General features: G+C 39.1%; 1 protein-coding gene across 3 annotated transcripts in view; it reads right to left on the bottom strand.

Moving 5' to 3' along the window:
* Positions 1 to 13,861: 13,861 nt before the first annotated feature.
* The window catches only part of Ipk1 (Inositol phosphate kinase 1), a 100,854-nt gene continuing 100,025 nt past the window's right edge, over positions 13,862 to 14,690 (bottom strand). For all 3 annotated transcript variants that reach the window (XM_071675617.1, XM_071675616.1, XM_071675619.1), the window contains one exon: positions 13,862 to 14,000. The gene's annotated coding sequence lies outside the window, so the exon portion shown is untranslated. The remainder of the gene's footprint in view (positions 14,001 to 14,690) is intronic.

Below are 14,690 nucleotides of genomic sequence, written 5' to 3'. Positions count from 1 at the left end.
TGGGGATGAGAGAGCTTGGGAAGTGAGTCAGTTGTTGTTCGCTGATGATACAGCGCTGGTGGCTGATTCATGTGAGAAACTGCAGAAGCTGGTGACTGGGTTTGGTAAAGTGTGTGAAAGAAGAAAGTTAAGAGTAAATGTGAATAAGAGCAAGGTTATTAGGTACAGTAGGGTTGAGGGTCAAGTCAATTGGGAGGTGAGTTTGAATGGAGAAAAACTGGAGGAAGTGAAGTGTTTTAGATATCTGGGAGTGGATCTGGCAGCGGATGGAACCATGAAAGCGGAAGTGGATCATAGGGTGGGGGAGGGGGCGAAAATTCTGGGAGCCTTGAAGAATGTGTGGAAGTCGAGAACATTATCTCGGAAAGCAAAAATGGGTATGTTTGAAGGTATAGTGGTTCCAACAATGTTGTATGGTTGTGAGGCGTGGGCTATGGATAGAGTTGTGCGCAGGAGGATGGATGTGCTGGAAATGAGATGTTTGAGGACAATGTGTATGTGAGGTGGTTTGATCGAGTAAGTAACGTAAGGGTAAGAGAGATGTGTGGAAATAAAAAGAGAGTGGTTGAGAGAGCAGAAGAGGGTGTTTTGAAATGGTTTGGGCACATGGAGAGAATGAGTGAGGAAAGATTGACCAAGAGGATATATGTGTCGGAGGTGGAGGGAACGAGGAGAAGAGGGAGACCAAATTGGAGGTGGAAAGATGGAGTGAAAAAGATTTTGTGTGATCGGGGCCTGAACATGCAGGAGGGTGAAAGGAGGGCAAGGAATAGAGTGAATTGGAGCGATGTGGTATACCGGGGTTGACGTGCTGTCGGTGGATGGAATCAAGGCATGTGAAGCGTCTGGGGTAAACCATGGAAAGCTGTGTACGTATGTGTATTTGCGTGTGTGGATGTATGTATATACATGTGTATGGGGGTGGGTTGGGCCATTTCTTTCGTCTGTTTCCTTGCGCTACCTCGCAAACGCGGGAGACAGCAGCAAAAAAAAAAAAAAAAAAAAAAAAAAAAAAAAAATCAAGAAAAGAACAAGAGTAACACAGTAATCAGTAATGCAAACAAAAACCAATAAGTGAGTGATGAAAAGTAATAGTGGATAAGTTTTCTTATACTGTACTTTTGGGTTGTTCACCTTGTAGCCCATGAGCTTTGGGCAACTCTTTAATGGTTAAGCTATGGCCGGTGAATGAGTTTCTCTTCTATAAAGCAAATAATGATGTTAAAAGAGCAAGAAAATGAGTATATAATTCAATAATGTGCAAATTTTGCTGCCTGGGGATAGGGGATTAAGAATACTTCCCACGTATTCCCTGCGTGTCGTAGAAGGCGACTAAAAGGGGAGGGAGCGGGGGGCTGGAAATCCTCCCCTCTCTCTCTTTTTTTTTTTTTTTTTTTCCCAAAAGAAGGAACAGAGAATTGGGCCAGTTGAGGGTATTCCCTCAAAGGCCCAGTCCTCTGTTCTTAACGCTACCTCGCTGATGCGGGAAATGGCGACTGGTTTGAAAAAAAAAACTGGTAAAACTGGTATGTGCCCTAAGTACTTGAATTACACTGTTGTAACAATCTTTTTCTTTATCAGGAAACATTTACTGTGCACAAGAGATTTGTGTTTGCCTTCAAGAGAAATGTCAACAGAAATGTTACATCCCAAATGATCAGAAGTTGGACAAACCTAGTCTACATCATATATTATATGAAACAATGTTGTTGAACTTACTTGTATGATGTCAATGTAAGGCTCTCTTCCTAACAGTTCATATCCAACGCCAAGTAGGTGGAAAATAGCCTTGTGGAACACTTCTCCACCAAATATAAAGAGATCTAGTCCAAGCTCAATTCCCATTCCTGTGGATAAAGAAAATAATCACCTCTGATACAGAAAAATGTTCAATAATTAATCCATCTTAAAAGCCAATTTGTAAAAAAATATACCGAATCTCAAGGTTGCAAGAAGAGGAAATGCACTGGAATATGGTATAGAAAAAAAAAGTAATATTATCATAAAGAAATATGAAGTGGAATAATAATATATAGGTGCTGGAATTCATAAAGTTGCAGGCAAGATGAAAAGATATTTACATGCAATAAGAGTGAGCACAGAAGCATGGAAAAAAGTAGATATCAAAAGTTCAGTAAAAGAAAAACAGGCACAGAGTGATTAATCACTATTGGGGTAACAACAGGAGGTACAATGAATAGCAAGGTGAGGTAATCAAAAGGAATCTATAAACAATCACAGAGAATTTCAGAAATTCAGTACTCTAGAGACTGTATTGATTTCTCTTCACCTGAAAAGTTTTGTTATAAAACTCACCAAATAATGACCTAGAAATGATACATTAGAATCTACTGGAAGGAACTGTAGAACACATTAAGAGAATATGATTTGGAAAGAATTTACCAATGTGCAAAGATTCAGAAAACAAGAATATATACCAAAACACATGATAATTCATTTGAGGTCCAAGACTGATAGAATGAAACATACATTACACAACTTTAATAGATAACATACTATGCATATCCAAAATCAAAGATAATACCCCTCTACTAAAACAGAAAGCCATTAGAAAGAAATTCAAAAATGTAATGTTTTCATATACTCACCAAAATCTCCTTCATCATATGCAAACTGCACATTAGTTATCAATTCCTGTATATCATCAAAATATTTTTTTCTCTCTTCTTCGTTTTTAGCATCTATTACTCTCTGGAATATCTTTCGTAAGTTGACTGTAAAAGAAAGAAATGCTGTGAAAATAAAAGTAAAAGAAACAATCTTCAAGCTGAATGGAAAACAAATCACCAAAGCCCTTAAAAGAATACACATGGTCCCAGACAGTAAGATTATATGCTTTGAGTAGACTTCAGCTCACTACCTTTAATCTGATAATTCATTTTGGAATGACCATGTCCTATTCCTTACAAACTCTCATTTCTTCGTTGACCATGTCCTATTCCCTTCAAACTCTCATTTTTTTGTTACATGTCAAAGAAAGTCAAATAAATGGTGGGTTCTTTAAGTTTTTTAAGTACTAGTACTAAATCTAACATCTGAAGGTGTGCAAGATGTTCTGTGGACAAATGTTTGGTTAAGATTCTACATGTGCTATCCTCTTTCAAAGTGGGCAATTACACATACATCAACAGATAAACTAACATTATAAAGAATTCAATTACCGTTAGACTCTGGGATATTTCTGTATCCTACATCATTTTCTACTGGAACAACAATGCCTGCACCATGGAAACTCTTTGCGACAATTTGTTTATTCCTTGCTTTCATATTTGATGTTAATGTCTCCAATGGATAATTTTTCTTCTTAGCGTAAGATTCAACTTCTTTGTATAGCCTCTGAAGGGGAGCTTTCTTGAAAGGGTTCTCTTGTTTTATCTTCAATGTCAAATATGTGCTGTGTGGATTGGGAAGATATCAGTTGAATGTGGATTCATATATCAACCTGCATTATACAGTAAAATCAACAATAAAACTGCAAGGTATTCCACTAAAATCAATAATATAGTCATTAGATATCCCATTTTTCAGCATACTAAAAGACAAGACAAAGAATCATTTAATTCCACCTATAAGGAGAAGCACCTACATGGGATTTGTGCATCTATCTTTGCCTACAACACAAATGCCTCTTTCTATATTCAAAGCTGGGATATATTATTATATATATATATATATATATATTTCTTTTTCTTTCACACTATTCACCATTTCCCGCATTAGCGAGGTAGCGTTAAGAACAGTGGACTGGGCCTTTGAGGGAATATCCTCACCTGGCCCCCTTCTCTGTTCCTTCTTTTGGAAAATTAAAAAAAAAAAAATTGAGAGGGGAGGATCCAGCCCCCTGCTCCCTTCCCTTTAAGTCGCCTCCTACGACACGCAGGGAATAGGTGGGAAGTATTCTTTCTCCCCTATCCCCAGGGATAATATATATATATATATATTACATTTTTTATTATTTTGCTTTGTCGCTGTCTCCCGTGTTTGCGAGGTAGCGCAAAGAAACAGACGAAAGAAATGGCCCAACCCACCCCCATACACATGTATATACATACACGTCCACACACGCAAATATACATACCTATACATCTCAATGTACACATATATATACACACACAGACATATACATATATCTTTTTTTTCTTTTAAACTATTCGCCATTTCCCGCGTTAGCGAGGTAGCGTTAAGAACAGAGGACTGGGCCTTTTTTGGAATATCCTCACCTGGCCCCCTCTGTTCCTTCTTTTGGAAAATCAAAAAAAAAAAACGAGAGGGGAGGATTTCCAGCCCCCCGCTCCCTCCCCTTTTAGTCGCCTTCTATGACACGCAGGGAATACGTGGGAAGTATTCTTAATCCCCTATCCCCAGGGATATATATATATATATATATATATATATATATATATATATATATAGTAAATGTGAATAAGAGCAAGGTTATTAGGTACAGTAGGGTTGAGGGTCAAGTCAATTGGGAGGTGAGTTTGAATGGAGAAAAACTGGAGGAAGTGAAGTGTTTTAGATATCTGGGAGTGGATCTGGCAGCGGATGGAACCATGGAAGCGGAAGTGGATCATAGGGTGGGGGAGGGGGCGAAAATTCTGGGAGCCTTGAAAAATGTGTGGAAGTCGAGAACATTATCTCGGAAAGCAAAAATGGGTATGTTTGAAGGAATAGTGGTTCCAACAATGTTGTATGGTTGCGAGGCGTGGGCTATGGATAGAGTTGTGCGCAGGAGGATGGATGTGCTGGAAATGAGATGTTTGAGGACAATGTGTGGTGTGAGGTGGTTTGATCGAGTAAGTAACGTAAGGGTAAGAGAGATGTGTGGAAATAAAAAGAGCGTGGTTGAGAGAGCAGAAGAGGGTGTTTTGAAATGGTTTGGGCACATGGAGAGAATGAGTGAGGAAAGATTGACCAAGAGACTATATGTGTCGGAGGTGGAGGGAACGAGGAGAAGAGGGAGACCAAATTGGAGGTGGAAAGATGGAGTGAAAAAGATTTTGTGTGATCGGGGCCTGAGCATGCAGGAGGGTGAAAGGAGGGCAAGGAATAGAGTGAATTGGAGCGATGTGGTATACCGGGGTTGACGTGGTCAGTGGATTGAATCAAGGCATGTGAAGCGTCTGGGGTAAACCATGGAAAGCTGTGTGTGGACGTATGTATATACATGTGTATGGGGGTGGGTTGGGCCATTTCTTTCATCTGTTTCCTTGCGCTACCTCGCAAACGCGGGAGACAGCGACAAAAAAAAAAAAAAAAAAAAAAAAAATATATATATATATATATATATATATATATATATATGTATTTTGAGATTTTGAGTGATCGGGGCCTGAACATGCAGGAGGGTGAAAGGCGGGCAAGGAATAGAGTGAATTGGATCGATGTGGTATACCGGGGTTGACGTGCTGTCAGTGGATTGAATCAGGGCATGTGAAGCATCTGGGGTAAACCATGGAAAGCTGTGTGGGGCCTGGATGTGGAAAGGGAGCTGTGGTTTCGGGCATTATTGCATGACAGCTAGAGACTGAGTGTGAACGAATGAGGCCTTTGTTGTCTTTTCCTAACGCTACCCCACACACATGAGGGGGGAGGGGGATGGTATTCCATGTGTGGTGAGTGGTGATGGGAATGAATAAAGGCAGACAGGGTGAATTGTGTGCGTGGGTATATATGTATGTGTCTGTGTGTGTATATATATGTGTACATTGAGATGTATAGGTATGTATATTTGCGTGTGTGGACGTGTGTGTATATACATGTGTATGGGGGTGGGTTGGGCCATTTCTTTTCGTCTGTTTCCTTGCGCTACCTCGCAAACGCGGGAGACAGCGACAAAAAAAAAAAAAAAAATATATATATTAAATGGAGAAAAATTGGAGGAAGTAAAGTGTTTTAGATATCTGGGAGTGGATCTGGCAGCGGATGGAACCATGGAAGCGGAAGTGAATCATAGGGTGGGGGAGGGAGCGAAAGTTCTGGAAGCGTTGAAGAATGTGTGGTAGTCGAGAATATTATCTCGGAAAGCAAAAGTGGGTATGTTTGAAGGAATAGTGGTTCCAACAATGTTATATGGTTGCGAGGCGTGGGCTATGGATAAAGTTGTGCGGAGGAGGGTGGATGTGCTGGAAATGAGATGTTTGAGGACAATATGTGGTGTGAGGTGGTTTGATCGAGTAAGTAATAATAGGGTAAAAGAGATTTTTTTTTTTTTTTTTTTTTTTTTATACCTCGTCGCTGTCTCCCGCGTTTGCGAGGTAGCGCAAGGAAACAGACGAAAGAAATGGCCCAACCCCCCCCCCCATACACATGTACATACATACGTCCACACACGCAAATATACATACCTACACAGCTTTCCATGGTTTACCCCGGACGCTTCACATGCCTTGATTCAATCCACTGACAGCACGTCAACCCCTGTATACCACATCGCTCCAATTCACTCTATTCCTTGCCCTCCTTTCACCCTCCTGCATGTTCAGGCCCCGATCACACAAAATCCTTTTCACTCCATCTTTCCACCTCCAATTTGGTCTCCCTCTTCTCCTCGTTCCCTCCACCTCCGACACATATATCCTCTTGGTCAATCTTTCCTCACTCATTCTCTCCATGTGCCCAAACCACTTCAAAACACCCTCTTCTGCTCTCTCAACCACGCTCTTTTTATTTCCACACATCTCTCTTACCCTTACGTTACTTACTCGATCAAACCACCTCACACCACACATTGTCCTCAAACATCTCATTTCCAGCACATCCATCCTCCTGCGCACAACTCTATCCATAGCCCACGCCTCGCAACCATACAACATTGTTGGAACCACTATTCCTTCAAACATACCCATTTTTGCTTTCCGGGATAATGTTCTCGACTTCCACACATTTTTCAAGGCTCCCAAAATTTTTGCCCCCTCCCCCACCCTATGATCCACTTCCGCTTCCATGGTTCCATCCGCTGACAGATCCACTCCCAGATATCTAAAACACTTCACTTCCTCCAGTTTTTCTCCATTCAAACTCACCTCCCAATTGACTTGACCCTCAACCCTACTGTACCTCTGGCAGATGTGTGGTAATAAAAAGAGTGTGGTTGAGAGAGCAGAAGAGGGTGTTTTGAAATGGTTTGGTCACATGAAAAGAATGAGTGAGGAAAGACTGACAAAGAGCTGTGGTTTCAATACATTATACTAAAAGTAAGAGAATGGATGTGAATAGATGAGGCCTTTCTTTGTCTGTTCCTGGCACCACCTAGCTTATAAGAGAAACAACAATGAAGAATGAAGAAATTACGTATATATACACAAACTCAACGGACTGTATTTCTATCATACAAATTAATGTAAAAATCAAAATCTTACCATACTCCAGCAAATATATTTTCTCCAATGGGTATAACAATTCCCGGTCTAACGGATGTCATTGAAGCTACAAAGCACGGCAGCAAGAAAGGATCATCACGGAAATATCCAATATGGTATTCCTTTTCATCACCTGCTATCACAGTCTGTAAAATAAAGTGTTCTGACATCTACAAAGTTGGTAAAGTATGTCTACTGACACAAAAATTTTGTAAAATGTATATGATGAAATGAGAGCATTTTCTGGATGTGGTGCTATTCAAACTTGGATATCTAAAATTACATGAGCAACATGGTACACAAAAATTTGCCTTTCAAATGTCACAGTAAATAATCTTGGGGATAGGGAAAAAAGAGTACCACCGACATATTTCCTGTGTGCTGTGAAAGGTAACTAAGAGGGATGGGAGAAGGGGTTGTTGGAAATCTTTCCCTCTAGTATACTTACTTTGCAAAAGTAAGCAATGAAGAGATGTGTAATTACCAATTTGCACTGTGCGGAAAGGGTGCTTTATACTTATGGGGCCCTAAATCTCTTAAACATTCTCAACTATCATACAACTTATGAATCTTATGCATGATGTCTGTAACATCCATGTCTAATGTGATTTTTGTTCTATTCATCCAAAACTCTTACACTATGAAAGTACTTCTTTACATCCTTAACAATTTTCTTGCTTAATTTCATGTTATGTCCACTGGCTGCTCTATCCTTACATACTGTGAAGAACTCCGTTCATTATCTAAGTCATCAGTCTCTTTTAAAAACTTAAAAAGTTGCAATCAGGTGAACCCTCATTTTTCTGTTCAAAAGTGGGCAAATTTAAGCCTCTAGCCTTTCCCTGTAATTCAGCTTTTAATTCTTGTACCATCTTTGCTGCTTTCCTCTGAACTTTCACTATTAACTCTTTGTGCTTCTTGTAGGTAGTAGTTGGGAAGCAGCCAGCAACCAGGGAGGTACATTAATGGTATTACCCATCTGGGTATCATAGCAGCATAGGGAGTCAGCACTTCAGTGGTTAAGTTGCACTCCTCTGACCTAGGCAGCTAACTTATCTTCCTGCCTCACCCATTCATGGACAGCTGGCATTCTGCTCACAAACATACAGTCTCTCTTTGCCATACATAACACTTGACAAATTTGAGCATACCATGAATTCTGGAGGGTCATAGTAATAGCGCCAATGACACACATAGCTTGATACTCTCCGAGTCTTTAAGGCCTTCAGCTTCCCCGTAAGAACATCATATGGGCCTACCAGTGTCAGACCAGCCTTACTCAGTGCCTCTGTAAGTAAAGGATACATATACATACATATTTATCTATATTTATTAAATATAATCGCTGTTTCCCATGTCAGCGAGGTAGCACCAGGAAACAGACAAAGAATGGCCCATCTACTCATATAAACACATATATTTTTTTTTTTTTGTCGCTGTCTCCCGCATTTGCGAGGTAGCGCAAGGAAACAGACGAAAGAAATGGCAAATGGCCCAACCCACCCCCATACACATGTATATACATACGTCCACACACGCAAATATACATACCTACACAGCTTTCCATGGTTTACCCCAGACGCTTCACATGCCCTGATTCAATCCACTGACAGCACGTCACATACACATATACACATATATACACATCAACTTATACATACACATACATAAATGCCCACATACACACATATACATATCAACTTATACATACACATACATTAAATATATACACTTGTCCATATTCATACGTACTTGTCTTCATCCATTCCTGTCGCCACCACACCCCACAGGAAAACAGCATCTCTATCCCCTGCTTCAGCGAGATAGCACCAGGAGTACAGACAAAAAGGCCACATTCATTCACACTCAGTCTCTAGTTGTCATGTGTAATGCACCCAAATCACAGCTTCCTATCCACATCCAGGCCCCACAGACCTTTCCATGGTTTATCCCAGATGCTTCACATGCCCTGGTTCAGTCCAATAACAGCACCACGAACCCTGATATACCACATCATTTCAATTCACTGTATTCCTTGCATGCCTTTCACCCTCCTGTATGTTCAGGCCCCGATCACTAAAATTACTTTTCACTCCATCCTTTCACCTCCAATTTGGTCTCCTGCTTCTCCTTGTTCCCTCTACCTTTGATACATATATCCTTTGTCAATCTTTCCTCATTCATTCTCTCCATAGGTCCAAAACATTTCAGCACACCCTCTTCTGCTATCTCAACCACTCTTTTTATTTCCACACATCTCTCTTACCGTTACATTACTTATTCGATCAAACCATCTCACACACTGTCCTCCAACATTTCATTTCCAACACATCCACCCTCCTCAACACAGCCATATCTATAATCCATGCCTTGCAACCATATAACATTGTTGGATCTACTATTCCTTCAAACATACCAATTTTTACTCCAAGATAACATTCTCTCCTTCCAAACATTCTTCATTGCTCCCAGAACCTTCGCCCCCCTCCCCCACCCCGTGACTCACTTCTGCTTCCACGGTTCCATCTGCTGCTAAGTCCACTGCCAGATATCTAAAGCACTTCACTTCCTCCAATTTTTCTCCATTCAAACTTACCCCCAATTAACTTGTCCCTCAACCCTACTGAACCTAATAACCTTGCTCTTATTTGCATCTACTCTCAACTTTCTGATTTCACACACTTTACCAAACTCAGTCGCCAACCTCTGCAGTTTCTCATCCAAATCAACCACCAGTGTTGTATCAGCAAACAACAACTGACTCACTTCCTAGGCCCTCTCATCCACAACAGACTACTTGCCTGCCCCTCTCACCAAAAATTGCATTTACCTCCCTAACCACCCCATCCACAAACAAATTAAACAACCATGGTGACATCACACACCCCTGCTACACACAATCATTCACTGGGAACAAATCACTCTCCTCTCTTCCTACTCATACACATGCCTTACATTCTTGGTAAAAACTTTTCACTGCTTCTTGAATGATGTGCATGACTACTAGATGCACTATGTTCTTAAAGGATCACTAACACACAGCTCAGAAGTATGGAAATAGTCTGAGGAAAAGATACTTGCAAATGTACCTTCTGGTTTTTCCTTATTCAGTTGAGAACAACAGTCCCATAAGTCAAAGAAATCATCTGGCATTTCCAAGAGAAACTTCTGCTCAATGTTTAAACGTATATCCTCTGGTGAGTCTTTCACTTCATAATCTTGGGGAACATCTTGCAGAGGGGGTCCTGGCAATTCAATATCACCATCACTGTCTGTGAAGTAAATTCACAAAACTATATAGGGAAGCTTGGACAATTAGAAATGTGTAAAACAAATTCCAAAAGAAGCAATCACGTGTGTAGGCACTTATAGAATGCACTAACACAGTCTATCAAAGATGCATGAAGAATATGGAAAGAAACAGGGAAAAGTAGAATGCTCCCAAAAATAGCATTAATGGAAGGAAACCATGTGAAAAGAATACAGGGGTTCATAAAATGTTCAAACAATACTAAACTGAATAAAATGTAATAAGAAGAATACAAGGTTTCATAAAATGTTCAAACAATTCCAAAAGAAGGAACAGAGAAGGGGGCCAGGTGAGGATATTCCCTCAAAGGCCCAGTCCTCTGTTCTTAACGCTACCTTGCTAACGTGGGAAACGGCGAAGTTTGAAAAAAAAAGATAAAGAAAAATACTAAACTGAATAAAATGTAATAAGAGATTTAGATTGGGATTGAATACAATACAATTTCATAGATGTAAATAGGTGCATGAGAAAAAGATGATGGAATAAAATAACGAAGAAAACAATGATGGTGGTTTGCTGTTATGTTTATCAAGTCTGTAATAGCTGTAGGAAACAGATTTTAATCAGAGACTAACTAGGAGAATGATGACATGTGAAGTATGAAAAAGGATTAAGTGGAAACTAATTCTGGAAGAGTACAAAACAGATATACAGAAGACATTACAAGAGAAGCCTAGAAAATTGAATGAAGTGTTATTTCCTGCTAAAGAGAGGCAGTGCCTCCAAGGCCACAAGATATATTTCACATTATCTAAAATCAACATTTGTATTACATATTCTTGATAAATGTAACCTTTTTGATAAAGGACAGACTGTTTATTGGCACCTCTTAGGCCAAAGTACTATAAGAAGCATGGTTTATGGAGGTCAAGGCAAAGCAGTGGAGGGAGTGTTGGTTGAGCCTGAAATCACTGGATAGTGGTACATAGTGTTGGTTCTGTCCTAAAATACTTGATAAATGACATGTAATGAATGTAGTGTACTGTTTGGCAGATACAGTTAACATATTACAACCATATCATCATAATCATAACCTAACTCAAATATACCTTCCAGAGTCTGTGGCAAGGCCCTGATATACTTATGTTTGTTGTCGCAAGGAGCCAATTCACTTTGTTTTGTGCATCATCAATAAAATCAACAAAAAATTCATGGAGCAGTAATATCATACGTATTATTACTTCCAGGATCAGCATTTTCAGCAGTATTATCATTACAAATGATGGCAAAATTTTCAGCAGCGTCATTATTAGTAACAGCAGTGTTATCACCTCTAGCAATACTATCCATAACATCCCTCTTTCCAACAGCACGACTGGGCATATCAACGGCAGCAGCAGCACTACCAAGTGTCGACAATACCAACAACAGTTTAAGCATCAACTACACATCCATATATACCCCTATCACCAAAAAGAGATTTTTCAGCTCTGTTAATCATATCAAAAACATTATAAGCATCACCATTATCAATAAAATCATCAACATTATTGATAAGTGCAGCAGCAGTCTTATAATCAACAAAAGTATCATTAGACCCTTTAAAGGAAATCTTAGTTTCAAAAACAATGACTGGGCAATTCAAATGAAACAGTTCATCACTTCAGATTTCAGAGTCCAGCAATTTAAGTATCTAACATGTGAAAAGAAAACAGTCTGGTATCAACAACAAAGACAGAAACTCCCAACATGCTTTTCAAAACAGTAATGTTCTGTCTACAATGTTCCCATGTAGCAGCATGCTGTCTCACAGTTAGTCCAAGTTAAAATTTTAGCTGTGGTGACATTACAAATATTTCACTGATTCTGGACATTCCAGAGTATCCAGTTTTAATATGTGCCATTCTAGATAATATCCATTCCCTTTAATTCAGTCAAAATAAAGTTTTTTCAAACCCATTAAAAAACAGAACTATATATGAAATGCCTCAGGATGATATGTAATGTGAAGCAGGTATTTTGTATAAGGAATGACAGGGTAACAAATGTCTTAATCAATCCCTTCTAAATAAGGAGACTAACTAAAATGGCCTAACTAGGTCTGGACATAATGAAAAGATGAGTTTAAAACAGCAAGGAAGTTGAAAAAAAAAAATTATGTGAAACATCTTTTAAGATTGTTTACTACATACTAAAAAAATAAAGTGAATAGTTACATAAACTGACATTTCATTATGCTGCAAAAAGAAAAATGCTGATGCAAATTGAACATCTTTATAGATATACAGTAGCGACCCTGCATTTGAACAAGTTAGAAAAAAATACATATCCTGCTTTCTGCATTACCTTTGGAATTCACAGTATGGAACCTGTGTTTGAATGTAAGGTTGCAAAGTCCTCGTAAAAGTACTGTTTCTATTTCATTTCTTCAAAAAGTATTTCGGTGTCTTCCCTGAGTTTGACATCTGCATCTTTATGATGCATTCAGGTGATAAACAAGGGAGATTCATAAGAAAAAACAGGATTTGTGATGAATTTTTCATAATGACAAAGAAGCACGAAGTAAAACGAAAAAAGGAAGGAGGGAGAAAAACCAATGAATAAACTAGCATATGTCCGAAGAAAAATCTGGTAAGCAAAAATAAGATAAATAAAGATTCTCCTTCCCATATTACAGTTACCTATACACCACAATAGATTCATCAAAAATTCAAGAAAAGTTTTGTAAGATCCAACAATATCAAAATACACTATCAACCCCTTTGGTGGATCTTTTTTTTGGCCTATCCTAGTGTAGCTCTTTTTCTTGGCCTATCCTAGTGTAGCAAAAGAAGAGCAAAAATCCTTTTCTGTTTCAAAAAGAGGGGCACAAAAAATACCAAAACTATTATCTTTTTAAGATCCCACAATCACATCAATGGACATCAACTACATATACAACACTTTAAACATCAATTCATGCCAAAACACTTATTGCACAATTGCCCTGAGCTATCCCCATAAACGCACTCACAACATTATATTTCACAAACTGTGGTCCCGCCTAATGGACATGGCTTTCTGAGTATTGGACGAGTCCTACAGGATACAGAAGGAACTCCTGGGCCAGGAAGTAATTAGAAAAGCATATACATAACTTTGGTGGTTTATGTCATCTACAGACTAATTAAGTAATTTAATGATTAAGGATTTTTGTACCAACCTACAGTATCCTTTTGATCACCAGTAGTGGATTTATCAGATGTATCCTCTAGCACCACACTAGTAGGAACCACAAAGTTGTCATCCACCTTTGAAGAACACTGGGAAGAATCCTCAGCTGCCTTTAAGTCAGAATCTTCTCTTGGTCTCTTTGTGGTATTCATTTCCTGAAAAAATTCATCAATTCATGATATGACTGCCATATAAAGAGACCTATAAGTAAATATCTAGATAAAAACATAATCATAGTCTAGCTGGCATGGAAATAAAAAGAATTCAAATCTTACCTTTTCAAGTGATCTATGATCATCCTCCCTCAAATTTTTCATGTATAAATATCATTTCTATCTTATTATACTTCGTCGCTGTCTCCTGCATTAGCGAGGTAGTGCAAGGAAACAGATGAAAGAATGGCCCAACCCACCCACATACACATGTATGTACATACATGTTCACACATGCACATATACAAACCTATACATTTCAACATATACATATACATACATACACAGACATACATATATACACATGTACATAATTCATACTTGCTGCCTTTATTCATTCCCGTCGCCACCACGCCACACATGAAATGACATCACCCTCCCCTCGCAAGTGCGTGAGGTAGCACTAGGAAAAGACAACAAAGGCCACATTTGCTCACACTCAGTCTAGCTGTCATGTATAATGCACCAAAACACAGCTCCCTTTCCACATCCAGGCCCTACAAAACTTTCCATGGTTTACCCCAGACCTTCACATGCCCTGGTTCAATCCATTGACAGCACATCGACCCCTGTATACCACATCGTTCCAATTCACTCTGTTACTTGCATGTTCAGGCCCCCATCGCTCAATAT

The sequence above is a fragment of the Panulirus ornatus genome, chromosome 21 (assembly GCF_036320965.1).
Source record: "Panulirus ornatus isolate Po-2019 chromosome 21, ASM3632096v1, whole genome shotgun sequence".
Lineage (NCBI taxonomy): Eukaryota > Metazoa > Arthropoda > Malacostraca > Decapoda > Palinuridae > Panulirus > Panulirus ornatus.
This window is presented reverse-complemented; position numbering and strand designations above follow the sequence as displayed.